Source organism: Capricornis sumatraensis, chromosome 9 (genome assembly GCF_032405125.1).
Source record: "Capricornis sumatraensis isolate serow.1 chromosome 9, serow.2, whole genome shotgun sequence".
NCBI classification, from domain to species: Eukaryota; Metazoa; Chordata; class Mammalia; order Artiodactyla; family Bovidae; genus Capricornis; species Capricornis sumatraensis.
This window is the reverse complement of record NC_091077.1, coordinates 53961669-53989384: the sequence shown is the minus strand read 5'-3', so window position 1 is coordinate 53989384 and position 27716 is coordinate 53961669. Positions and strand designations below refer to the sequence as shown.

The 27716-nt window shown below is 39.1% G+C and overlaps 1 protein-coding gene and 1 non-coding gene across 2 annotated transcripts in view; one reads left to right on the top strand and one right to left on the bottom strand.

Moving 5' to 3' along the window:
- NR3C1 (nuclear receptor subfamily 3 group C member 1) overlaps positions 1-27716 on the top strand; it is a 113673-nt gene that overhangs the window by 35171 nt on the left and 50786 nt on the right. The gene's annotated exons all lie outside the window — the stretch shown is intronic.
- Positions 13915-13986, bottom strand: TRNAC-ACA (transfer RNA cysteine (anticodon ACA)). The gene has a single exon. It is a non-coding gene; the product is annotated as a tRNA-Cys (tRNA).

Below are 27716 nucleotides of genomic sequence, written 5' to 3'. Positions count from 1 at the left end.
GGGGACAATTTTTGTGTTGTCTTACTTTGTCTGATACAAGTAGCCACTCTAGCTCTCTTGTATGTGCTGTTTACATGGAATATCTTTTTCCACACTTTTATTTTCAGTTTATCTGTGTGTGTAAGGTGAGTCTCTGTAGACAGCATATAGTTGGACCATGTTTTAAAATTCATTCTGCCAGCCTCTGCCTTTTGAGGATTTAATCTATTGATACTAGTGGAATTACTGATAAGGAGGACTCTTGTTCTTCAGTTCCTCCATCATGACCTTCTTTTGTATTAAATAGTTTGCAGTGTGGTAATTTTAACTCCCTTGTCATTTCTTTCACTATACTTTTTGGGTTATTTTCTTACTGGTTGCCCTGGAGATTACATATTGTCTCTGTATATCTCTATATCAGATTGTCTGTTATTGTTATAGGTTTCCTCTTTATATATTGTGTGCCTGTCCACCTAGATTTATAATTATTGTTGATACTGTTGTCTTTTCAATAAGAAAGGGAAAAGGATTTACAAACAAAAGATATATTTACACTGTTTTGTGCATTTAGGTGGCATTCCCTCCTAGCTCGGTTGGTGAAAAATCTGCAATGCAGGAGACCCAGGTCTGATTCCTGGATCAGGAAGAGCACCCCCTGGAGAAGAAAATGGCAACCCACTGCAGTATTCTTGCCTGGGAAGCCCCATGGACAGAGGTTATGCTGTTACCTTGCCTGGAGTACTTTATTTTTTCACGTGTATTTGATTTACTGTCTACTGTTTTTTCGTTTCAGCCTGAAGAACTCCCATTAGCAGTTGTCGGAGGGCAGGTTTGCTAATGATGAGCTGCTTCAGTCTTTACTATTTGAAAATGCAGTTTCTGCTTCAATTTTTAAGAACTGTGCTGCCAGATATGGACCTCTTGGTTAATTCTGATTCTTAGAGCGCTTTGAACATGTCATCGTGCTGTTTTCCGGCCTGACCCGGCATAGTTTCTGTTGAGAAATCACTCTCGTAGTCTCGTTAGGAGTCACTTGAACATAATGAGTTGCTTCTCTCCTGCTGTTTTCTGTATTTAACTTTTGATAGTTTATGATGTGTCTGTGTGTGGATATTTTTAAGTCTATTCTTATGTAGTCTGTTGGGTTTCTTGGATTTATTTTTTTCCGTTTCAAGTCTACTGATTCTTCTGCCTGCTCACATCTGCTGTTGAGCCCCAATAATGAATTTTTCATTTCAGTTATTATACTTTTCTGCTCCCAAATTTTGGTTAAGTTTTATAATATCTGTTTATTAATCTACTCAGTTTAGTGACACATTCTTGTTTTTACTTTCCTTTAGTTCTTTAGACACATTTTACCTTTTGTCATGGAACACAGTTAAAATAGCCTTGTCTAGAGAGATCAACATCTGGGCTTCCTCAGGCAGCTTCCTGTCTGACTCTTTGAACTAATTCTGTAAAGGCTGCATTCTTTGTCCATTGTGAACCCTGAAGTCTCTGTTCCCTTAGCTTGGTGTCAGCTAATGGTTGAACAGTGATTTTATTAAATATCTGCAAACAAAACCATCTTCCAGTCTTTGCCCAGGGGCTCAGAGTGTTTGTTAGGATGAGCCTTTAACTCTCTCTCCTAGAGCTTACAGCTCTGCATTAGCCTTTACCTCCAGCTTCCATAGAGCTTCAAGGTCAATAAGAGATGAAATTCTAAGGGCCTTCCTGAGGCCATGCTTGTGGTCTAGATTTGCAGAACTATGTCAGACCTTTTCAAAGCCCTAGACTTTCCTTCTAAGCTTTCTGGTTAATTCATTGTGTGCCCCCAGTTGTTATTCATCACCTCAAACAACAGCAACCTAAGACATCAGCATGAACATTGCCAACAAACTTGCCCCCAATGTCTAGAGTATAGTAGCACTTTAGCACTAAGCTAGGTCGAGTTAGGCAAAATAAAGACAATCTTTTTGAGGTAGTCTTCCAGGGAGCCACCAGAATGGTCAGAACAAATACTTAGAATTCTTTGCAAATGAAGTTTATTTTGCTATCTCTGGTGCTTGGAATGAGGGCTGTTATTTTCAAGACTACTAGTAAACTGGAGAGTAGGGGGCGGGATTGGGTAAGTTAAAAACCCTGCAAAGTTTGCTGTTCTTACCAAGAATCAGTCTGTGGGTGAGGGTGGGTGGGGAAGGGTGTTGGAATAAGCATCATCTGGGGTGCTGCAAGCTTTTGAGGGTTCCAAAGAAAAGTGGATTCTGACAGTTCATGCCTTTTTTCTTTGTTGTTCTGTGGGGGTGGAATCTGGAGTTCCTTACTCCACCATTTTTCTAATTTCATTCTTTTTAAAAAAATTTTTTTATTGAAATATAGTTGAGTTACAGTGTTGTTAGTCTCTGCTGTACAGCAAAGTGAATCAGTTATACATGTTTCCACTCCTTTTTAGGTTCTTTTCCCATATTGGTAATTACAGAGTGCTAATTCCACTTCTATATTAAAAGCACTTTTTGTGAAACCCAAGTTGTTTTTTTTTTTTTCTGAAGTCTCTCCCAGTTCTGAATAATGGAAAATACTACTGTGGTTGGGAAAATGAATTCACATTCGCCAAAAGCGAACATTGGAGCTCTTGCAAACTGTTTCACTGTTGGTCTTAACTTTACAATCTGTTGTCTTGTATATCACAGTATAAGTGGTCCTAAACCATCACAAGTTCAACTTTGGAACAAATGAGGTTTGAGGTTTTTTGTAAAGAGGTTGCAGTTGTTTGAAAAGTACATATTTATGCCTTCTCCACCGAACTGTCTTACGGCAACTGGCAGACATTTCAGGCCGGTCTGTGGTGGTGCTTCTGCCGTCCAGCAGTTGTGGCAGTAGTGCAGTCTTGACCTGTATTGTGGTATCTGAGCAGTTGACTGTTGTAGTAACATTTTTCAAACTACTCTTTGAGGAACTGTCAGGAACTATACTGATAACTCCAGAAGCTGGGGTTTAGCACAGAGAAACCTACCCAGCTTTTATTACATACCTCATTTCCAGTGACGCTTTTCTTTGAAGAAAGAATTCCAGGGTTTAAAATTTTATTTCAAATGCCATTTGGCATATTATATTTTTACGTGAATTTAGTGAAGTTAACTGAAAATAGAAAAATTACATTGCTAATACAGGGAAAAAATGTTGGGTTTCTGTATTTAATAAAATCAGGACAGTTTTAGAAATTGTGAATATGCACCAAATAGTCGATCCATGGCTTCATCTGCTTGATCCTTACACTTAATCAGATGTACATTCTGTTCAGTAATATAGGGAGAAAAATCAGAGAACATGTGTAAAGTATGGGAATATATCACTGAATACACTATCTTTAGAATGAAATACAAATAAGAATTTTCTGTAGTATACTTTATTTAGCTTTCTTGCAATAGAACATCACCCACCTCATCCCCACAACCCCATGTAAAATATGTCTTTTCACTTGTCACAAATGTTTTTAAAAGGCATGTGTACAGAAACAAGGAATGCTTATCGCTGAACCAAGACTCTCCATTGTGACCCATAGAAAACTACTTAACAACTAACGTACCTTTCAATTCCTTTTCTAATTCTTCTAAAATTTAGTATTTTTGATTATTCCATAATTGAGAATAAAGTTTTAATTCAATGACATCAATTCCCGTATTGCTGCTGCCTATTTTGTCTTCTGTAATTCAGCAGTTCTGCCTGTTTATTTCAATCAGTTCAGTTTAGTCACTCAGTCGTGTCCGACTCTTTGCGACCCCATGAATCGCAGCACACCAGGGCTCCCTGTCCATCACCAACTCCCGGAGTTCACTCAAACTCATGTCCATCGAGTCGGTGATGCCATCCAGCCATCTCATCCTCGGTCGTCCCCTTCTCCTCCTGCCCCCAATCCCTCCCAGCATCAGAGTCTTTTCCAGTGAGGCAACTCTTCGCATGAAGTGGCCAAAGTCCTGGAGTTTCAGCTTTAGCATCATTCCTTCCAAAGAAATCCCAGGGCTGATCTCCTTCAGAATGGACTGGTTGGATCTCCTTGCAGTCCAAGGGACTCTCAAGAGTCTTCTCCAACACCACAGTTCAAAAGCATGAATTCTTCGGCGATCAGCCTTCTTCACAGTCCAACTCTCTCATCCATACATGACCACAAGAAAAACCATAGCCCTGAGTAGATGGACCTTAGTCGGCAAAATAATATCTCTGCTTTTGAATATGCTATCTAGGTAGGTCATGATTTTCCTTCCAAGGAGTAAGCGTCTTTTAATTTCATGGCTGCAGTCACCATCTACAGTAATTCTGGAGCCCAAAAAATAAAGTCTGCCACTGTTTCCACTGTTTCCCCATCTATTTCCCATGAAGTGATGGAACTAGATGCCATTATCTTAGTTTTCTGATTGTTGAGCTTTAAGCCAACTTTTTCACTCTCCTCTTTCACTTTCATCAAGAGGCTTTTGAGTTCCTCTTCACTTTCTGCTGTAAGAGTGCTGTCATCTGCATATCTGAGGTTATTGATATTTCTCCCGGCAATCTTGATTCCAGCTTGGGCTTCTTCCAGCCCGATGTTTCTCATGATGTACTCTGCATATAACTTAAATAGGCAGGGTGACAATATACAGCCTTGATGTACTCCTTTTCCTATTTGGAACCAGTCTGTTGTTCCATGTCCATTTCTAACTGTTGCTTCCTGACCTGCATAAAGGTTTCTGAAGAGGCAGGTCAGGTGGTCTAGTATTCCCATCTCTTTCATAGTTTTCCGCAGTTTATTGTGATCCACACATTCAGAGGCTTTGGCATAGTCAATAAAGCAGAAACAGATCTTTTTCTGAAACTCTCTTGCTTTTTCCATGATCCAGCAGATGTTGGCAATTTGATCTCTGGTTCCTCTGCCTTTTCTAAAACCAGCTTGAACATCTGGAAGTTCATGGTTTACATATTTCTGAAGCCTGGATTGGAAAATTTTGAGCATTACTTTACTAGTGTGTGAGATGAGTGCAATTGTGTGGTAGTTTGAGCATTCTTTGACATTGCCTTTCTTTGGGATTGGAATGAAAACTGACCTTTTCCAGTCCTGTGGCCAGTGCTGATTTTTCCAAATTTGCTGGCATATTGAGTGCAGCACTTTCACAGCATCTTCTTCCAGGATTTGAAATAGCTCAACTGGAGTTCCATCACCTCCACTAGCTTTGTTCGTAGTGATGCTTTCTAAGGCCTGCTTGACTTCACATTCCAGGATGTCTGGCTCTAGGTGAATGATCACACCATCGTGATTATCTGGGTCGTGAAGATCTGTTTTGTACAGTTCTTCTGTGTATTCTTGCCACCTCTTCTTAATATCTTCTGCTTCTGTTAGGTCCATAGCATTTCTGTCCTTTATCAAGCCCATCTTTGCATGAAATGTTCCCTGGATATCTCTAATTTTCTTGAAGAGATCTCTAGTCTTTCTCATTCTGTTCTCCTCTATTTCTTTGCATTGATCACTGAGGAAAGCTTTCTTATCTCTCCTTGCTCTTCTTTGGAACTCTGCATTCAGATGCTTATATTTTTCCTTTTCTCCTTTGCTTTTCGCTTCTCTTCTTTTCACAGCTATTTGTAAGGCCTCCTGCAGACAGCCATTTTGCTTTTTTGCATTTCTTTTCCATGAGGATAGTCTTGATCCCTGTCTCCTGTACAATGTGACAAACCTCCGTCCATAGTTCATCATGCACTCTATCTATCAGATCTAGTCCCTTAAATCTGTTTCTCACTTCCACTGTATAATCAGAAGGGATTTGATTTAGGTCATACTTGAATTGTCTAGTGGTTTTCCCTCCTTTCTTCAATTTAAGTCTGAATTTGGCAATAAGGAGTTCATGATCTGAGCCACAGTCAGCTCCTGGTCTTGTTTTTGCTGACTGTATAGAGCTTCTCCATCTTTGGCTGCAAAGAATATAATCAGTCTGATTTTGGTGTTGACCATCTGGTGATGTCCATGTAGAGAGTCTTCTCTTGTGTTGTTGGAAGAGGGTGTTTGCTATGACCAGTGCATTCTCTTGGCAAAACTCTATTAGCCTTTGCCCTGCTTCATTCCGTATTATAAGGCCAAATTTGCCTGTTACCCCAGGTGTTTCTTGACTTCCTACTTTTGCATTCCAATCCCCTATAATGAAAAGGACATCTTTTTTGGGTGTTAGTTCTAAAATGTCTTGTAGGTCTTCGTAGAACCCTTCAACTTCAGCTTCAGCGTTACTGGTTGGGGCATAGACTAGGATTACTGTGATACTGAATGGTTTGCCTTGGAAACGAACAGAGATCATTCTGTCGTTTTTGAGATTGCATCTAAGTACTGCATTTCAGACTCTCTTGTTGACCACGATGGCTACTCCATTTCTTCTAAGGGATTCCTGCCCCCAGTAGTAGATATAACGGTCATCTGAGTTAAATTCACCCATTCCAGTCCATCTTAGTTCTCTGATTCCTAGAATGTCGACGTTCACTCTTGCCATCTCCTGTTTGACCACTTCCAATTTGCCTTGATTCATGGACCTGACATTCCAGGTTCCTATGCAATATTGCTCTTGACAGCATTGGACCTTGCTTCTATCACCAGTCATATCCACAGCTGGGTATTGTTTTTGCTTTGGCTCCATCCCTTCATTCTTTCTGGAGTTATTTCTCCACTGATCTCCAGTAGTATATTGGGCATCTACTGACTTGGGGAGTTCCTCTTATATCCTATCATTTTGCTTTTTCATACTGTTCATGGGCTTCTCAAGGCAAGAATACTGAAGTGGCTTGCCATTCCCTTCTCCAGTGGAGCACATTCTGTCAGACCTCTCCACCATGACCCGCCCATCTTGGGTGGCCCCACAGGGCATGGCTTAGTTTCTTTGAGTTAGACAAAACAATGTATATTACCACATGTGAAATAGATCGCCAGTCCAGGTTTGATGCATGAGACATGGCACTCAGGACCGGTGCAGTGGGATGACCTGAGGGATGGGACGGGGAGAGAGGTGGGAGGGTGGTTCAGGATGGGGGACATATACACCTGTGGCTGATGCATGTCAATGTATGGCAAAAACCGTCACTATATTGTAAAGTAAATAGCTCCAATTAAAATAGAAAAAAAAGGAGTTGGCCCGCAGATTTTGGTGGGCCTTGTTATTGCTCGGGCTTTATTTTTATAACAAAAAGGCAGTTTGATAGAGCTGTGGAAATGTGGCTTGGGGCTGATAATGGAAACAATGTGAGGTTTTAGGGCAGTGGTTTCCAAACTCTTTAAACATAAAGACAAAGTTTGCTGGTAAGCCTGGTATTCCAGTTTCAGTTTTATTGGTTTTAGCAAACAGCTTCACTGATTTGATTGCTTCCTATATAGATTAATATTATGATTCCAAATGTATAAAATATGCTTTGTCAGCATAATATCACTTTTACCTGTTTTATGTATTGAATGTTCTGCATAAAGTTTAATGTTTTAAAACAAGATTTTGCTGCTAAGGGCTTGAAAATTCCTTTTTTAGGAGAATGAAGTAGATCAGGTTAAAACTACAAACAAAGAATAGTTTTGAGGTTCTTGTCATGTTACACAGTAGAGTTCCTTTCATAAATATTTAATGATATCAGATATTAGATGGCTGTAATGGCTGAAGTGTTCAAAGGATGGTACAATATTCATGACTCATGATTGAAATGACATTAAGGCTATCTCTCTTCAAAATTATATCATTTATTTGTTTGGAATGCTTGTTGTTAATGCAGGTGTCCCAGAGCCTTTCTTCCTTTCTTGTCCTCTTGTGACCTGTCCACTGCAGAGCTTCTGATGGGGAGTTCCCAATACACTGTGTGTGTGTTGCTCAGTCATGTCTGACTCTTCGCGACTCCATGGACTGTAGCCCACCAAGCTGCTGTGTCCATGGGATTCTGCAGGCAAGAATAGTGGAGTGGATAGCCATTCCCTTCTCCAGAGGATCTTCCCCATCCAGGGATCGAACCAGGGTCTCTGCATTGCAGGCAGATTCTTTTCCATCTGAGCCACACTGAATGATACATAATAATGTCTTTTGGAAAATGGATGAATAAAGAAGTGAAAAAAACAAAATTTAACAATTCTACAAATGTTTTGTTTATTGGAGTGGAGTGTGGGAAGAGCTGCTGGTAAAAGAGGATGTGAAGAGGAGAGATATCTGCCTTAATTTCCTTGTAGCCCAACCCCATTCAGCCAGATCCTAACATACTTCACTGAAAACAAATTTCCAGTTCAGTAACACATAATAACCTAAAGATCAAGGCATCTTAACTGGGCTGTTTTTAGATGAAAGAACTGGTCATTTGGCTTGAAAAGATACTTGTTCCAGAAAGTATCTGCCTAAGTTTTTTCTTATTTACTTCAGGTTTTTTTGTTAGCTATTAACCAGAATTTCAGACCTCATTTTAGTTCTCATGTCTAACAATGTAAGGAAAAGTGAGGCTTGAGGGAAGATGAGAAGATACTTGGGAATAGATGAGACAATTAAACTACAATTATGATGGTATATACTTTTCAGTGAGGATGGCTAATATAATATTACAGAATTTTCTTTCATAGTGTTAAAAATGCTAACTTGAAGGTACTAGTCTGAAAAACATACATAAAAATAGTGGGGGAGGTGAAGAAAAGGAAGGAAAAAAGCCCAGGACCCTATTTGTAGTGCCCAAATCACCCTTTTTCAGTTCAACTCTAAAGTGAAGATTACAGAATTCCTTTTAAATTTTTTAATTGCAGAACTATTTCTCACTCCATAGGTAAATTGTGCATCTTTTGATCTTCAGTTTTAGCTTTCTCATGGTTTGATGCTCAATTCTGTACAGGATAGAGTTGTTAACAAAAGAGTAATTAAAAAAAATTTTCCCCCATTGGTTAAAATTGAAAGGGAAATTGAGGTTAGAAATTTATCTGAGAAATGAAATTATAGAAAAATTATATTTAATTATCAACCTATTAAATTTTAATTTTGTCAATACTATGCATATTCTTCTTTTCAAGATATTTATCATCGACAAACCATCTTGCTATCCTATAGCAAGTGTTCTTGCCTGGAGAATCCCAGGGATGGGGGAGCCTGGTGGGCTGCCGTCTATGGGGTCGCACACAGTCGGACACGACTGAGGTGACTTAGCAGCAGCAGCAGCAGCAGCAACAAATGCATCAGGAAATACAGTACCCATATAAAATAAAACTTTCAACCTATTTAATGAATAGCTGATGATCATTAGTCCTTTGGATTTAGAAGTAACTGAGGAAGTGCCACTCTTGCCTCAGCATTATTTTGAAATCTTGTTTATAAACCATATAATTTCCAAGGCCATGAGTCTGGCACCTTTCCAGGTATTAACTACTGTAACAAAGATAGAATTTGGTTTTATTTACCTACTGATTAAGGTCTAATTTAAACCTCACCCCCTAGTGAGATGTGAGAAATAGCATGTGCTCTGAGCCACACCTAGTCCCCGAACTCTGTGTATTCTTCCTTACGTGAGCTCCTAAATGAGAAATTTAACAAGTATGATGGTCATTAGCACTCAGTGCCCCCTCAAAGTTTTTTTTAGAAAGTAGTACAGGATAATTAAGTTATTTGACAGAATTTACACATGATTTTTTTTTAAAGAAATGGAAATTATGAGAAATAGAAAAAAACCAAAGACATGGCAGAAGAATTATTACTGTAGGACCAAAGGTTGCAGGAACTAACACTCCAGATTTATTGGGCATAATGGACTTAGAACAGGGAGAAACAAAAAAACAACCCATACTAGTTCTGAGGGCCTCAGTAATCCTACATTTAATAAAATTATTCACTCTGCCCTTTGGGCTTGGGAATTAGGGAAAATTGCCAAGATAACTAGAAAATGGTTGTCATGAAATTATTTGCTTAGGGTACTCTAATAGTAAAAGATATGTTTTTAGAACCTATGGAAAAGTTGGCCCAAGAATCATATAAGGAAGAAGCCAGAGAAGCAAACTCCTGCAGAACTGAGCTGTTTTATAGTAGCTAGCTTTGGATGTTTCTGAAGTGTTATCAGCTCCTTTCTCTTTCCACAGAGGCTGTTGAAAGTATCTGTCATTTCTGTGGTTAGTCATCTTTTTTCTCCAGATACATGATTTTTAAAAGTACCTTTTGGCTCCTAGGGCCCTTTGAGTTAGGGTTTATTCAAAATGCTTGGTGACTTGATTCTAGGATTATGTGATGAGACATTCCCTTTTTATGTCCTATCACTCATTTTAACATTCATTGAACACAGTGCGTGATAGATATGTTCTGAACTTTCAGTGGCCATTGATACCAGTGATGGCAGATAACCATGGGGAGACATTTAGACAAAAGCGATAGTAGACAAGTTTGATCCAGAATAAAAGGTTTGTTACTGCTGGTTTTCTCTAAACTAGCCAGTGTGGGTGGGGAGAGGCTCTCCAAGTGCCAGGTAGCAAACATGTTTCCTCAGGGCAGACCAGGAATCACTGTTTGAACAATTATGTTATTCTAACCCACTTCTCACTTGATAATAAGAGTTCACTTTTTCTATTTTTCACTCCTCCTCTGGACATTCTGTTTCTCTTACAATTCTCGGTTTTCATGTTAAGCACTGCATATTTAAAGGTTTCAGTCTAGTTAAATTCACATCCATTTTAAGATTGTAGTCTTTAAAAGTTATATTTAAAAGGTGGTTTAGTCACTAAATCGTGTCTGACTCTTGGCGACCCCGTGGACTGTAGCTAGCCGGGCTCCTCTGCCCATGGGACTCTCCAGGCAAGTGTCCTGGAGTGGGTTGCTGTTTCCTTCTCCAATATTTAAATACTTAGACTTATTAGAGGACACCACTCATGCCACTGATGCACTGTTAAGATCTGGCGTGTGTATTAGTCACTCAGTTGTGTCCAGCTCTTTTCTGCCCCATGGACTGCAGTCCACCAGGTTGCTCTGTCCATGGAATTCTCCAGGCAGCAGTACTGGAGTGGGAGGCCATTCCCTTCTCCAGGGATCTTGCAGACCCAGGGACTGAACCCAGGTCTCCTGCATTGCAGGCAGATTCTCTACCATCTGAGCCACCAGGGAAGCCCAGCAGTGTTAGCTGGTCAGTCAATTATTTGACTTTAAAATGCTGAGGTTATGGAAACTGGATTAGAATATTTCAAGCAGTATTAAAAGTAATGCCTCTAAGAATTTAATAAAGCTTATAAACCTCTCTTTCTCTGTTGCTCTGTCTGGAAAGGACAGTCTGACTCTGTCTGTAGGCATTCATTCTGTGTGGTGTGATTGGTGGATAAGGAGTAAACAACTTACTGTAAATGGGCACCATGCCAGCTGGCTTCATGCAGCATCAAACTTGTGATTTGCAGTCAGAGTTAGGAAAATGCCTTTTAACTTATTCATTTCCGCTTCTTTTAAACAGGGGAAAAAGGAACAACTGTACTGATTCATTAAGTACCTCATAAGATCTTTTAAGGCTTACAAGATCTTTTAGGAATTCCTCGGAAGTTATTAGTACCATTTCACAGGATCTGAATATGTCCCACATAAATAACAATGATACGTTTTAAAAGGCAGTTAATCATTAAAAGGAATTTTTTAAATTGGTTTTTCCTCACCTGGTGTATCTGGGGTTATATTTGGGAATTTCTCTGACCTAGTTTCAAAAAATTCAATTTACTGGCCAATTTATTTTGGAGAAAAAATATGATTAAAAAAACTGAGTTTTTTTTTTTTTACTTAGATAAGATAAACCCAAAGATACCTTTCCTCTAAAGGTATATTATGCCCAAAGCAATTGTTTGAAGCTGGTGAATCATTCAGCCAGCTGAGCCAACTGAATGTCATCCCTACAAGAAAAGTGGAGGCTCCTGAATTGTGTACAATTTTTTACTGATAAACTAGCCAAGGCCTAATGGTCTTCTTGAATATTCTATTATATTTCTCCACAGTGCAAAAGATGGTTGTGGTTAGTTTTTTTTTTTTTTTTTAAATTAAGATTAGAGCTGTTTTGTGGAATCAAATTACTAATTTGGAGGTTTTTAACAGATTTTTGTTTACTTGTAAATTGGATGAAAGCAGTTTTGTCTAAACTGAAATTTATTTTTAAAATTAAAGCATTAAGATCTAAAAAAAATAAATGTTTTGGACAATAAAAATTAACTGCATTATAAAATTTTCTTTGGGTGAAAAGACATTTACTGAGTTGGCGCATGTTTCCCTTTCTAAGAAATTTCATAGAAATCCCTGTCTGTCCTTTTAATGCCTTTTAAAGACTTTTGATTTTAGAGCCTGCCTTTCTTTCACTGTTAAAATAGGGGGAAATTTTTTCTTTTTAGTGTGCAGTGTACTTTTAGTTCTCCCTGAACCAGTACTGTTAGCTTTTCTTGGGCCATAACCCCCTTTGAGAACCACTGACCTTCTCCCAAAGAAAAATGAAACACACATACATACAATGTTTTATCATTTTATCAATGAGGAAATTCTTGGAACTAACTCAAGTCAGTAAGTAAGCCCTATGGGTCTGTCAGCATTGCAGAAAATACAATCTAGAAGGCTAGGTTTGAAGTCTCTATTGTTAACAATGTTTAAGGAACTCAAATAACGTGAAACTTTTTTCCTCTTGAAAACTAAAAAAGCAAGTCAAAACCAGGACTGGTATTTGTCATTTCATCCAATAATGCTTTACTTATTTTGAACTTAAGCATTAGGCTAAAAATTAAGATAGTTGATGCTATAATTAATACTAAGAAATTGACCATTAGCTCTAAAAGTATTCATGGCAGTTCATCAAAAAAAGTTAAGTCGACATTTATTTTAATATGAATTAAGCTAAACAATTAGCAATAACAGAGGCGCCAAACAGATTGTGTGCCCCAAGTATGTAGAATATAAATTACATGTTCTGTCAGCTCTAACTGGTGCAAAGACTGTGATGAGTAAAAAATAGCTAATCATCAAATCAGAATCCCCTGTGAAATTCTCAGGCTCCATACCAGATTTAATAAATTAAAATGGGCTCAGGATTGGTTAGTTATGTATTGCAAAAGCCCTCCAAATGCTTCAGGTATTTCTTCTGAGAACTACTGGCAATGTAATAGCGGTGGCCATTGGAGGAGTATAATATCATCTTAGATATTATCAATAATAATATTTCCTGGCTGAAAGATAAAAGCAGGTAAAAAAGACATGCTGTAGAATGTGTTGAGATGTTCGCAATATGAATGGGACGTGCTAAATTATAGTGACAGTAAGTAGGGGAACATACCACATGGCATACTCTATACTTCCTCTGTAAAACCAAGAAGCTGTGTTCAGGATAATCAGTTCATGCCATTAAGTGGAATTTTAAGTTCACAATAATGAATTCTTACTGTAGCAATCTCAGAAGGAAATTTTCATAAATATTATTTGGGAATATAAGATAAAGTGCACATAGTCTACTGATTGAGCTGAGGGTCATTTCATTTATATATCTTTATATATGTGAACATATACATGCATTTATATTTATCATTTAATTCACCATGTAATCTAGTACCAATGCAAGCAGCATCAATTTTCAAAGGGCAGCACTTGGCTAAGCATTTTATCACTGCACTGCATTAAGTGTTTTACCCACGTATGTGATTGTGCAGAATCTTCAAAAGTTACAAAGAAAAGCAAAATTAAGAGAATGGGAATGTTGTCGGGGATTCAGCTATGCCTGGGATTACATAACAAAACCCACTTGGTCTTTTAGGTCATCTTTAATATTTCCCTTCGCGGTGTCACAGGCCTCGCTGATCTGTTTGGATTAAAATTAAAATCTGATGCCTATATGATATGATTCGCTCAGTCATGTCCGGACTCTTTGCGACCCCGTGGACTGTAGCCTTCTAGGCTCTTCCATTCATGGGATTTTCCAGGCAGGAATACTGGAGTGGGTTGCCATTTCCTTCTCCAAGAGATCTTCCCAACCCAGGGATTGAACCCGGGTCTCCTGCATTGTAGGCAGACGCTTTACCATCTGAGCCACCAGGGAAGTCTGTTGTATAACTGGAAAGTATGACACTTGCTGGTCTAGGGCAGTGTGTACAAACTAGCTGTCTTCCAGTTGGAAACTGCTGGACAGCTTCTCCGAGACTGGTAAGGGGAAAACCTTTGAAAAGAAAGCCATTATTTCTTTTTCTTGTCATTTTACTTAGCTGAGAAGGTAGTAGAATGAACTGATAATAGTGTGGAAATGTTTTCTAAAAACAGTTTATAAAATGCATTATTAACTGTTAAAAGAACACCATTCCCCCTTCTTTAAGCCTCATGTCTCATGCCGTAGCACAGCAGGGAATGTTTGAGTTAGGAGACTGCTGCATCAGGTACTGTTTGTTCTCTGGGTGGGATAAATAGAGCCCTGGACCCATCTACCCCCAATCCTTTTTTTTTCCCATAAAAGAAAAATTACTCTCACCAACATGCTTATAGTTAAAATTTTGACTTTTTAAAGTTTTATAATTTTTAAGGTAATTTTTTAAAAGTCAGGTGTGTGGAATGTGGGCAAAATGACTGGACACAGATTGGTACAAAATCCTGGAAGTGTCTGAACATCATGATGAATAAGCAGTTTGAATTTTATCCGAAGGTAGTAGAGAATCAATAGGTTTTGACCCAGGATTGATTTGCTCTAAGCTGTACCTAAGAAAGAAATTACTCTAGCAGTCATATGTAAGATAAATTATATATTGCTTTGTTCTGAGGAAGGGAGAGTTGTGGAAAAGAGACTAAGGAGAAACAGAGGCACACGACCCACTGATAAAGATCAGGGAAGTGGCAGTAAAAGCAGGAGCTGGCGTGGTGCCAGTGGAGAAGGACACACGCGGACAGACGTGAGACTCACTTGGGCATAGGACTGACCTTGGTTTCTGTCTACACTATGGACATCTTTCCAAAGTTACCAATTAGCTGCTTCTGTTAAATCCAGTGGACACATTCCAGCGACCTACAGTGTACCAGCCATATGCTAGATACCAGGGTCCCACTTGTAAAGGCTTCTGTCCATGCATTTTCGTAACATAATACTCTTTCTAGGTTTCCCTCCTTCTGCCTCTCTGGCCTCCTCTTTTCCAAGTTCCCTCTCCTTGCTGTTTCTCAGAGCTCCATCCAAGGCCTTTTTCTCACTGCTTCAGCTACCACCTGTCCATATGCAGTGGACACCTGTATTTTCTGTATCTCCAGCTCAAACACGTTCTCTCAACCTCCTGACCCTTATTTCCAGCTACCTGCTGAGTATCTTTTCTTCGATGAGTTATAGTCATCTCAGACTCAACATGTCCAAAATGACAAATCAACTTACTCCAGGCCATGCTTCCTTTTGCTTCCTTCTTTGATCCATGCTCCATCCTGTAGCTGCAGCATTCATACATGCAGATAACGATCAGATGATTCCCCTGGTTATAATTCCTTAGGGTCCCCACTGCTTCAGGACACTCTCACGGTTTACGATGGCTTCAAGAACTCTTATGATCTAGCAATAACCTTTTTATTGTGTAACTTTCCAAACTGATACTATTTCCCTCTTTCTTGCCTCTGGGCCTTTGCATTATGCTATTTCATACACTTCACCGCACCTCTAACCACATATCCTTTCCACCTGGCTAGCCACCTCTTTCTCCTCAGTAGCCAAAACCCAGCTAAAATTCACATCCTCAAGCAAGCCAATTCCTGATCCCCTGCGATGGGTTAGATGCCCCTCCTCAGTATCCGGCATTTTCTCTATCCTAGTGTTTATCTCACTGTATTACAATTACCTGTTTACTTGTCTCTGTCTGCCATTAGTCTAAAAGTTCTGTGAGAGGAAAGGACTATATCTGTCTTCTTCACTGTGATATACCTAGTGCCTGCATGATGGGTGCTCAATAAATATTTAATAAAATTAATATTAAGTAAATATTAAAATATTTATGCAAAAAAATAAATACAAATAAATGAAAAAATGAGCAGTAAGAGTAAGTTAGAAGAAAACAAGACTATGGAAGATGTAGAAAGGAGCAAGATAAGACGTGGAAGAATAGTTGGATTTGTTTTAGGAAATTGGATTTTTAGGAAATCTATTTGTTTAGACCACTATAAATGAAGTAGAAACTGAGGCCTGGGTGTGGGCGTAATCATCAAACAATGGATAGCAGTAGGTGACAGGATGGGGAGAAAGAGCCAAACTCCCAAGTAGATCTTCAGTTTCAGTTGAGTCCAACTGAAACTCAGCTCAGTCGTGTCCAACTCTTTGCAGCCCCATGGACTGCAGCACGCCAGGCCTCCCTGTCCGTTACCAACTCCCAGAGCTTACTCAAACTCATGTCCGTTGAGCCGGTGATGCCATCCAACCATCTCATCCTCTGTCGTCCCGTTCTCCTCCTGCCTTCAATCTTTCCTAGCATCAGAGTCTTTTCCAATGAGTCAGTTCTTCATATCAGGTGGCCAAAGTATTGGAGTTTCAGCTTCAGCATCAGTCCTTCCAATGAACATTCAGGATTGATTTCCTTGAGATGGACTGGTTGGATCTCCTTGCAGTCCAAGGGACTCTCAGGAGTCTTCTCCAACACCACAGTTCAAAAGCATTCTTCAGCGCTCAGCTTTCTTTATAGTCCAACTCTCACATCCACACATGACTCCTGGAAAAACGATAGCTTTGACTAGATGGCCCTTTGTTGGCAAAGTAATGTCTCTGCTTTTTAATATGCTGTCTAGGTTGGTCATGGAGAAGGCAACGGCACCCCACTCCAGTACTCTTGCCTGGAAAATCCCATGGACGGAGGAGCCTGGTAGGTTGCAGTCCATGGGGTCGCTAAGAGTTGGGAACGATTGAGCGATTTCACTTTCACTTTTCACTTTCATGCATTGGAGAAGGAAATGGCAACCTACTCCAGTACTCTTGCCTGGAAAATCCCAGGGACAGAGGAGCCTAGTGGGCTGCCGTCTCTGGGGTTGCACAGAGTGGGACACAACTGAGGCGACTTAGCAGCAGCAGCAGGTTGGTCATAACTTTCTTTCCAAGGAGTAAGCATGTTTGAATTTCATGGCTGCAGTCACCATCTGCCATGATTTTGGAGCCCTAAAAAATAAAGTCTCTCACTGTTGCCATTGTCTCCCATCTATTTGCCATGAAGTGATGGAATCAGATACCATGATCTTAGTTTCCTGAATGTTGAGTTTGAAGGCAGCTTTTTCACTCTCCTCTTTCACCTTCATCAAGAGGCTTTTTAGTTCTTCTTCACTTTGTGCCATAAGGGTGTCATCTGCATATTTGAGGTTATTGATATTTCTCCCGGCAATCTTGATTCCAGCCTGTGCTTCAACTAGCCCGGCACTTTGCATGATGTACTCTCCATATAAGTTAAATAAGCAGAGTGGCAATATACAGCCTTGACATACTCATTTCCCGATTTGGAACCAGTCTGTTGTTCCATGTCCAGTTCTAACTGTTACTTCTTGACCTGCATAGAGGTTTCTCAAGAGGCAGGTCAGGTGGTCTGGTATTCCCATCTCTTTCAGAATTTTCCAGTTTGTTGTGATCCACACAGTCAAAGGCTTTGGCAGTCAATAAAGCAGAAGTAGATGTTTTTCTGGAACTCTCTTGCTTTGTTGATGATCCAGCTGATGTTGGCAATTTGATCTTTGGTTCCTCTGCCTTTTCTAAATCCAGCTTGAGTATCTGGAAGTTCATGGCTCACGTGCAGTTGAATATTGGCTTGGATAATTTTGAGGCTTACTTTGCTAGCATGTGAGATGAGTGCCATTGAGCATTCTTTGGCATTGCCTTTCTTTGGGATTGTAATGTATGAACCTAGAGAAGGAGTAAAATGATAAATCTACCTAGAAAAGGATTAGGGGAGGGAAAGATAAGGCTACTACATGCGTATACAGCTCTCACACATAACGGTTGATTGAGTCATGGTAGTGAGTAACAGCAATGATGGAGTGAAAGAAGAGGTTTCTAGCTCTTCTTGGCCTTTAATCTGAAATGGAAACAGAAGCAGCAGCCATCATCAGACAGTATTGTAAGGAAAATGGTGTCAATGGGGAAGCATGGGTTTTTGTAAAGCAATGTAGCTAAGGAAGACTATGTTACCATTTTTAACCACCACCTTTACAAAAAGACAATATGATCATCTTTGACTCTCTCCAGTCTTTCTCAGAGACTTAGGAGGGCTAAGAAGAGAAAAATTCTTTGGATTCAAAGAGGCTTCTACCCACCCCTATCCCTTACTTCAGTTTTTACCATATATTACTCAACAGTAATTAGGAATTTGTATAAAAATTTCACTCAGATGGCATGCATGGAGAGAAAAGTAATTATTTAGATGCTTTCCTCTGCCAATAATCCATTCCTGGAAGAATATTTATAAATATAGTATACATACCAAACCCCATTCTCTGTTTATATTCATATAGAAACTTTAAATTGAGCCCTTAGATTATTTTTAAAAAGGAAGAGCAATTAATATATTGAAAAAAGTGTACTCATAATAATCTGTTGACTGAAGGAGTGATCCAGCGTATATAAATGGATAGATGGAGCGATATACATAACGGTTGAATAGACGGATGTGGACACTGCATCCAGATCTACATAAGAGCTTAGCAAGCCTACAGCCCACAACCCAAATCTGGCTCTTCTAAAGCCATGAGCCAAGAATGGCTTTTACAGATTTAAAGGATGGTAAAAACAAACAAAAAGAGTATGTGACACATGGTCCACAGAGCCTAAAATTTTTACTGTCTAGCCCTTTACAGAAACAAATAGCTGACCCCTCATCTAATCATCCTTTTCAGTGGGTGTGTAATACTCATCCTGTGGATGTCTGTTCTCATTATGCCCTCTACTTAGGTTCCACAGTAGTATCAATGTGAATTAGCAAATATTGAGAGGCATTTGCTACTAGGAGAAATACAGGATTAGCTTTCTATGAGCTTTTATTCACAATACTGTAACCAGCGTATCAATGTGTAACCCTGTTTTGTGTGTGTTCCTATTTAAAGATACCTTATTTAATAAATTGGAGAAGGCAATGGCACCCCACTCCAGTACTCTTGCCTGGAAAATCCCATGGATGGAGGAGCCTGGTAGGTATAGTCCTCGGGATCGCGAAGAGTCAGACTTGACTGAGCGACTTCACTTTCTCTTTTCACCTTCATGCACTGGAGAAGGAAATGGCAACCCACTCCAGTGTTCTTGCCTGGAGAATCCCAGGGACGGGGGAGCCTGGTGGGCTGCCGTCTGTGGGGTCGCACAGAGTCGGACATGACTGAAGCGCCTTAGCAGCAGCAGCAGTGTTTAATAAATATCACTGATTCATTTACATTGAACTCATGGCCAGTAGCACTGTACATCAGGCCTGATCAAAGCTTTCCTGATACACATCCTTCCTCCCTAATGTGCAACCACCTTACACTTAGGAATACTAACCACTTCATTTTAAACAGCAAAGTCACCAACAAAAAGCACAAAAATGCAAAAACATGGCATTAGATATACCACAAAAAGGACACCTGTTTGCAGTATGAGAGCTGAAACAAAGAGTGTTTCATAGTGCCATTTTGTTTGACATCAGCTGGGAACTTATTCATTAAGCAGTTCAAATTTTTCACTATTCTCTGCTTATCCACAAAAGGTCAGGAAAGCACTGTGAGCATTGACTTTGGAGTTAAAAATAAATTTTAGGAAGTAGGTGAACTTGCAAGTATGAAAACTGCAAATAATGAGAATCACCCCTACCAGTTTATCTGATAATTAAATCAGTTTTTAAAGTAGTAGTATAGTACCTTATAACTTGCCCTGGTTCTTAGTGACTTAATGTAGTTTATAGTTTCAGTGGGCATTTTCAGTAGTTTTATCAGAAATCCCATTTCAAATCTTATAACTGAAGTCCCAAAATATGCTGTAAGAAAGGTGAGTTGATGATGTGAGACAAAAGCAACGGGTAATCTATCATCATAACTGTGGGCTGGAAAATTTTTAAATTTTCATGGAGACTCCAAGATTTTAGATGAATACTGAAGAATTGTGTGCAGAGTAACTCTATCAGACTACTTGAATTTTGAGGGTCTAGGCCTCAGACTGAAAAAGACACTAATAGACAAGAGTTCAGATAACCTTGGCTGGAGGAGAGTTTGGAAGCTAACACTGGAGTGTGTACTGAAAGGAGTCAGAGCTCAGCCTGGAAAGGCAGACCAGACACAGTCCGTGGAAAGCTGTATTTGCTGACTGAAGAGATTTGGACTTCATCTTCTATAAAACAAAGCTGTTGGTTTTTAAGGGGTTGCATAAAAGCTGCATTTTAGTAGCATATATTTGATACAGCTTTTACCTGCCTGAAAGTACCAAGTGTCATTTCACCAGATGATATTCCTCCATGTACAGTTTGGTTTAAGTTTCTACGGTGGGAATGTGATTGCACATTCTTGCCTTGGGAGAGGAAGTGGCCTTTTTAGGCTGAAATCCTTGGGCACCAAAAGATCCTGCCTAATTAAGCTTTTGGCAGTCTCCACTTCTATGCATAGTAAAATAGTTTTCCCAAAAAGTCTTTGTGTATACCCTCTGATGTCCATAACAGATAGAAACGTCATGTAATTTAAGTGGGACTTAAAAGTGAAGAAGACCTTTAATTCTTTAACAATCTGATAACCCTGTAAAAATAACTATCATAAGATTTGGGGCCTACAAGTAGTGACACTGGCTTAAGTAGTAAGTTTTCATGGGCAAGTTTTTTTTTTTCTCTTTTTGTGTTTTAAGTAGAAATAGGGAGAAAATGCCAGTACTAGTTCCAGTTTCATTTTTTACAAATGGTAATGACTGCAGTTTATAAAAATGTTCTCTTTTGTACCAGATGAGAGTATCTTGAATTTTAGTCTCTACTTTCTTAGCACTTTATAATAAAAGACAATTAGAATATATTGCAATTAAACATAGTTTGCAAGAGATTTTTATATTTATGGGTATGAGGATATTTGGTATTTTCTTTATCGTATATACATTTTATATACTGTTACATGTAGGGATCAGGAAGAGTCCAGGGGGAGCTGAGAGACTTCCCATTAAGAAGAGCTTCTCCTCTGAAAAGGGATGTCCTTTACAGTGCTGCTCACTGAATGAAGCCTGTACTGTAAATTATGAACACTGAGCACATAGAAGTTCACCCTCTTACTGCTGCTTCGGTAACCTTAGAAATCAGTTTTCAGTAACTCTTTAACATTTACTGTGTTTCTGGTAAGCAGTCTTTAATTACAGAAGAATCTTATTTGATTTTCTAATTTCTTCTCCCTAAATTTAAGAACTATTTGCTACACTTTTCGTTCAAAACAGTTTTATAAAGTTTTGAAGCATCTCATCTTTTCAGTTTTGCTGCTGTACTTTATTAATATCTTTTAAGAATGTTTCACTTTAACCATTCCTGGGATCTGAAAGTTATTTTGGTGGCAATCTTTATAATCAAGAGAGTATCCAAATTTAGGAAATTTTAATTTTCTAGATTTATAATGTTATTATAAAAATACAAAAATCCAGGCCATAGGCCTTTTATCAAATTAAGATATTGATGGCATAGTAGATAAGGAAATCAAACTGATGTTGACTTTTTAAGTAGTTGAATAGAGACCTATTTTCCTCTTCCATCTTGTCTCACCTTTTCTTTGAGAGACTGTAGGACCTCACTCTTGTTTCATTGCTGAATTGTGTCTGAGTCTTTGTGAGCCCATGAACTATAGCTCACCAGGCTCCTCTGTCCATGGGACTTCCCAGGCAGCACCTGGGAGGCCCCTGTAGGACCTAGGTGGGAGCAAATTAGCAGATTTCCATACTTAAAATGGAAAATGCCCTGGAAATCAGTTTGTTGTGAGGAAGGGGGAAGAAAGGAAAACAGTGGGGCAGTGACCCTCACCTAGCCCTCGCTGACCACAGCCGCTGTTCACCCAAGTGGCTATCAGCTCAATCTCTTGTCAGTTATCTCTAGCTTTCCAGTAACTTACTTTTGATAACCTAGATTTAGAATTCTGATACCATGCAATGTATGCTTCCTAAATACCAGCTCTTTATTAAAGGCATAATATTGTATCATTATATGTTTAGCATAGTGGTTACCAGCAGCATCTGGAGTGGTTTACCTCATTTGGGATCCAGATACAGCAATTTTCTGGTTGTATCTGTCTTTGGGAAAATTACCTGACCTGAGTCAAATTTCTTCATCCATAAAATGGGGTTAATAGTAATAATGTAGGCATGAAATAAGAAATTTGGCTACACTAATTGCTAGTTACAACACCTTGAGCAGGGCAAACTTCTCTGAAGCATTTTCATTGTCTGCTTTGGGGTAATAATAATATCTGCCTCATATGATTGTAGTGAGGACTGAATAAGGTAAGGTTTTTGTAAGGATTAGAAAGAGCTGATATTTATGAAATAGACCAGTGTTTAGTACATAGTAATTACTCAGTATTTACTGTTGTCATTGCTGTTATTTTGATATGGTTCTATTTGGTTGACTTGTGTGCTAACAACATACACTGAAATAAAATTTAAGAACTGACTTCATGTTAGAGAAAGGCAGACTGTTGTACAATGATGATAAGTTATGGAAGACTGTAAGGAGTCTGTTTTTCTCTTTCACGGCTAATTTATCTCAGTCCTTTTAAAGTCTGGATTCCTCAAACTAGACATAGCAATATATAATATTTAAATGCTAAGCACTATAGCACAGTAAAGTAACTTAAAGATTGCTCCATGTTATTTATACCTTATAGGAACATAATTAATGGAAGTGTAATTCAGAATAAAAATGCTCACCTGAAGTTACTGACTTATAAAAGTAAAATCTTTTTATAAATCATCCTTTTATAAATTAATTAACCACAGTTGAGTGAGAACATATGCAATTTATCTTTCTATGATGTTGGCTTTTAAAATTTATATAATTTGCTGTATTTGAAAGAGCACAGAGATAAAGGTTATAAAACCTGAATCTTAGTCTGAGTGCCATCACTAAATCCCTCAGGGCCTTGCAGAGCTTCAGTTGCCTCATCTCTAAATAGGGCTAATACTACTCTTTAGCATTGCTAATGTGAGCAGACTTTGAAAGGTTCAGTATAATCAAGGTACACAGAGTGACGGTAGTGGGGCTGCTGCTCTAACAGTTCGCGGAGAGAGGCAGCGCCAAGCACGTGCTGCTGGTTAGGGGCGTGGCCTCTGTAGCCCGGATGCCTGGAGGAGGAATCGGGCTCCACTAGCAGCTGGCTGTTAAGATCTTGGACAGGTAACATCTGAGTTTGCATGTTCCTTGTCTGTGTGGGGATAGTAATAGTACCAACCTTAATAGTACCTACTTCATATGGTCTGATGTAAGGTAAGGAATACTGAGTTCACTCACACTGTTTGGCCCTTCACACACACCTACTATTACTGGTTCTCATTAAGATGGTGGTGGTGGTGGTGTTCACCTCTGGTTGTCTGCCATTATGTGTCTTAGTTAGAGAATCATGGATGTTAGAACTGAAAGAATCCTGAGAAAAATATCAGGTTCAGCTCCTGCCACCTGCAAGAGAAGTGGCTTAATCTGTCACAGAAGAGAGAGCTTCAAATTCCAGGGAAGCTAAATAGCTTACTGATGTCACCCAGTGAGTTGGTCACAGGACATCTGGAATCTCTCTGGTTGCCCATTTCTGGGAGGGGGGACAGGGATCTGCTTCGCACTAAAATGCTGTGCCGTTCTCAGTATGATAGTGCACTCTGACCACTGTGTTACCAAAATTTCTTCTTACTGCCTTTCCCTAGATGCTATCTAACATTTGCACTTCATGACTTCCAGATCTCTTTGGACCTTGGCTTGGACAGCATGTTCTAATGCTTTTTAGTATTTTTCCTAGTCCTGTTGTCTTTCCATTTCCCAAAAGAGCCATGCTCATATCAAAAGACTTCTGCACATGCTATCTTTCTCCCTCGATCCCCTTTCTCTCTCCTCCTTACCTTTCCGGCTCTTAGCACTGATGTCGTCTCCTCCAGGAACACTTCAGACACCTGTCTCTACCTGAAGGTCCTTCTGTACTCTCCCATGGCAGCATGACTTGCAGAGTATTGTGACTGCCCACGTCCTTGCATGTCTCCTATAATGGGCATTCACGAAGCTTCATGAAAACAGAACTTGTGTCTAACTTCCCATTGTAATCCTGAGTACAAGAGCACATTTCCTAGCTCTGAGCTCCTGGGTAAGAATTCAGTCATCCTTCCTTCCTTTGCTTGGGACTTTGATTCCATCTCAAAACATATTGGGGTACCTCCTTCTCTTGGTTTTGGTAACATTTTTCTCTTACTTACTTTTGATGACTTTTTCAACTTCTCCTAAAAACTGATTCTTCAAATGTGTAGTAAATATTATTGATATGTCATCAAAGTAGAGAGAAGCAACAGAACTCAGTAAAGAGACTCCTCAGCCATAGGTCTGAGAATCAGTTCTAGTTCTCAGAGAGCTACCACCTGGATGATGTGATACTTGACAGTTGACCCTCTGGGCCTGTTTGCTTATTTTCAAAGTGAGGATATTAGTAGAACCCATTATGAAAGATGCCACCAAGATAAAAATAGTCATGGTAATTCCTATACTGCATTTGGCACAATGCTTAACACATATTAAGTGAAAATTAAGAATAATTGTAGATTAAAATTAGTAAATTAACAGATTAAATGAGATAGTACCAGAAGGAAAGAAAATCTGTTATAACATGTTTCAGAGCTTTTCTGTGAAACACCTGCAAGGTACCTCTTTGTTATTCATACTGTTCTGACTGTAGCTGTCCTGGATTCCTGCTGAAGGTCTGAGAGACCAATTAGTCATTTTTGAACGTGGCGTCAGTAGCAGAGCTTATGATTCATCAAGCATGTCATCCCTGACAAGCATCAGATGGGTGTGGGCCAGGGCTTGACATGATGAAAGACATTCATTTCTCCTTTCTTCCATCTCTGCTTTCTTTGCCACAAAACTCTAGTCGTGTTAAGCCCAAATTTTCCACAATAACAACAGTTCAGCTCAATTCATAATAAAAATTGAGGGCATCCATTTATATTATTTGTTGTAAATTAAATAATTATATATTCAGTCATAATTTATTTCAAATAGATCTTTTCTTTCCCAAGGATTATGAAAGAATTCTCTAAGAATATTTAAGGACAGGTTTATATTAAGTATTTAATGTCCTTTCGCTTTGTTGTGAAACAAAATAACTATATTAATACTAAAGGATATGAAGCATGTTATATTAAAAGAGTTGAGGCAGAAGACTTGTCTTCTGGTATTGGAAAGGCATGTTCCTGAGAGCGGCTGTGAACAGTGTATACAGATGTTCCTCAAAAGACCAATCATGGACATAGTTCTTCATCGTTCTGTCATTGTTGATTGGCATTCTGGTTGTTGAGTGATTCACTTCTGTTTTTAACTCTTCTGTTCAAACTCACTGTTCTAATGACTTTGCTTAAGTAGAGGACCTCCTTTTACTATAAGCCATCAGAGAACTTACCTTCAATTTTTTAAAGTACACAATTAAGTCATGTTTGACTCTCGTGACCCCAGGCTATAACCTGCCAGGCTCCTCTGTCCATGGGATTTCCCAGGGAAGAATATTGGGGTGGGTTGCCACTGCCTTCTCCAGGAGATCTTCCCAACCCAGGGATCCAACCCCGGTCTCCTGTACTGCATGCAGATTCTTTACCAACTGAGCCACCAGGGAAGCCCATGTGCTCAAATGCTGCTGCTGCTGAGTCGCTGCAGTCGTGTCCAACTCTGTGTGATCCCATAGACGGCAGCCCACCAGGCTCCCCTGTCCCTGGGATTCTCCAGGCAAGAACACTGGAGTGGGTTGCCATTTCCTTCTCCAGTGCGTGAAAGTGAAAAGTGAAAGTGAAGTCACTCAGTCGTGCCCAACTCTTTATGACCCCATGGACTGCAGCCCACCAGGCTCCTCCATGCATGGGATTTTCCAGGCAAGAGTACTGGAGTAGGGTGCCATCACCTTCTTCGATACTCAAATGAGAACCTCATAAATTAAAGAACAACAATAATTCTGAGTTAACACATCCATCCAAGCTTTTGGCAAAAGCAACTTTCCTCTTAAGTTGATTTGCTTTCCTTTAACATTCCTGCTGTCATTTTGTTGCAGATTTTTTTCCTTTGGAGCAGTGACTTAATATATTTTAGGCTTTTGACTAAACCAAGTGACACAGGTTAATATTTTGAAACTATGTAAGAGCATATAAAATACCTGAAAGAAAAGTTTTGTGTACATTCACACACTGAAAGATCATGTCAGTAAAAATATTTGATAAATGAATGATATGATCTTTTTAATATTAACCCTTTCTCAGAAGGCAGAACCAAGGTTTGGATCTTCTGAATTGCACATTTCCATATAAATTTGAGAATCACCACATACACACACAAAAACCTAGCTGAGATTATGACTGCATTCAATTTATAAATCAATATGGCAAGAACAGATGTAAATTACATTTTATATCCTTCCATCTAATTACATCTTCTTTAGTTTCCTTCAGCAACGTTTTCTAGCTTTCCCTTAAGAGTTCTTACCTTTTTTCCAATTTGTTCTTGTTTTCTGTGTATATGTATTTGTTTCGCTCTAATTATAAGGGACAGGCCTTCCCAGGTAGCCCAGTGGTAAAGAATGTACCTGCCAATGCAGGAGACACAGGGAGGCGTGGGGTTGATCCCTGGGTCCAGAAGATCCCCTAGAGAAGGAAAGGACAACCACGGTCTGCAGTCTATGGTGTTGCAAAGTGTCAGACACAACTGACTGACTGAGTATGCATGCACACAATTATAAGTGACATTAATTTTAAATTCTATTTTTGAATTGTTTGTTGCCATATATAAAATGAGGGTTGATGTTTAATCACTATACTAAATTTATTCCCATTTCTTTTTAGCCAGTTATTTCTTTGAATATCGGCTTCACTCTCACTGTCTTCTCCTTCCAGGACTTCATTTACGTTAGGTCCTGCGATATCATCTCTCAGGTCCCTTAAGTAGTTAATTTTTCAGCAAGTCTTTTTTACATCTCTGTTCTTCAGACAGTATGAAAGTTCCATGGATATTGGGTATGTAACAGTTCACTTAATCCTCCTGTTTTTGTAGGGTACCTCTGCCCTCAGCTCTGTGTGCAGTCTTTCATTCCAGAGCCCTTTTTCTTTTGCTCTTAACAGTGAAAGGCCTTCTGTCTAGAAGGAGGGGATGGATAGAGTGAAAGAAAGGATGGTAATTTCTAGTTTCAAAATCAGAGATCAAAACATTGGAAAATCTACCCTGGAGGAAATAGAAAACATGCAGATAGAAGGGACTTTCAAAAATCTATCATTTATATCCTCAGAGATAAGGAAAATACTGCATTTATCAAATAGGATTAAGGGTTTTTTTTTAAAAATGGTGGGAGGAGACGATTCAGAGAATAAAACCTAACTCTTGGGAATTAAAAAGGTGACAGCATAGTTAGATGCAAAGCTCAGTAGAAGGATTGGGAGACTAATCTAGAAATGAGACAAAGAGATGGAAAATAAATAAAATGCAAAGACCAAGGAGTTCCAGAAACAGAAAATGTAGACAACAAAAGAAATCATCAATGATTGAAATAGATGTAATATAGGAATTAACTTGTGTATTTCCTTATTTGCTTATTTTATTTAGAATTTTTAAGAAAGTTGCTACAAAGCATACAAAGAATAAACAAAAC